Here is a 688-nt window from a genome sequence, read left to right on the forward strand (position 1 = left end):
GGGATATTAACATTATATCCTTTTCCTTTCTTGGTGCCTGCCCTATTGTAGTTGGCATCAGGACTGCCTGGGAAGAACTTGCCATTGTCATAGCGGTGGATTGAGACATACAGGACCTGTGGGTCATCTTCAAACATGTGCTGTATCCCATTGCCATGATGGACATCCCAGTCCACGATCAGTACTCTGAAAATGTTATATAATTCTATGATATATTGAAACTATATAAAATGAACAGGACCAACAAAGGGCTTTTGATCTCTTTGGCTAAAGGCAGCCATGATGATATATTAAACATTTCTGAAACTGAAATATAATTATCCTAAAGTGAATGACACTTACCGACTCAAACCATGAGCTCCAATGGCATGTTTGGCAGCCACTGCTACATTGTTGTATATGCAGAACCCACACGGTACATTCTTCTCAGCATGGTGACCAGGAGGCCGTATAACTGCAAGTCCACGTCGACTTTCACCTCTTAGAACACTGCTAACTACCTGAAAAAGGGTAGTGCTTTATCCCCAAGCATAATCAAGCTCATTCACCCATTTCATCCCAGCATTACATATCTATCATACTTCTACACTTAAGAAATAATATCCCCCACTTGTTTTTAGTTTGTAACTTTTCTGAAGAGAATTGCCAGTTATACAGACTAACATGTGACATGTTACCATATATTGTC

At 40.0% G+C, this 688-nt stretch overlaps 1 protein-coding gene across 1 annotated transcript in view; it reads right to left on the bottom strand.

Annotated features, from left to right (window-relative positions):
* The window catches only part of LOC119581948 (histone deacetylase 6-like), a 29,776-nt gene that overhangs the window by 4,242 nt on the left and 24,846 nt on the right, over positions 1-688 (bottom strand). The gene's annotated exons all lie outside the window — the stretch shown is intronic.

The sequence above is a fragment of the Penaeus monodon genome, chromosome 15 (assembly GCF_015228065.2).
Source record: "Penaeus monodon isolate SGIC_2016 chromosome 15, NSTDA_Pmon_1, whole genome shotgun sequence".
NCBI lineage: Eukaryota > Metazoa > Arthropoda > Malacostraca > Decapoda > Penaeidae > Penaeus > Penaeus monodon.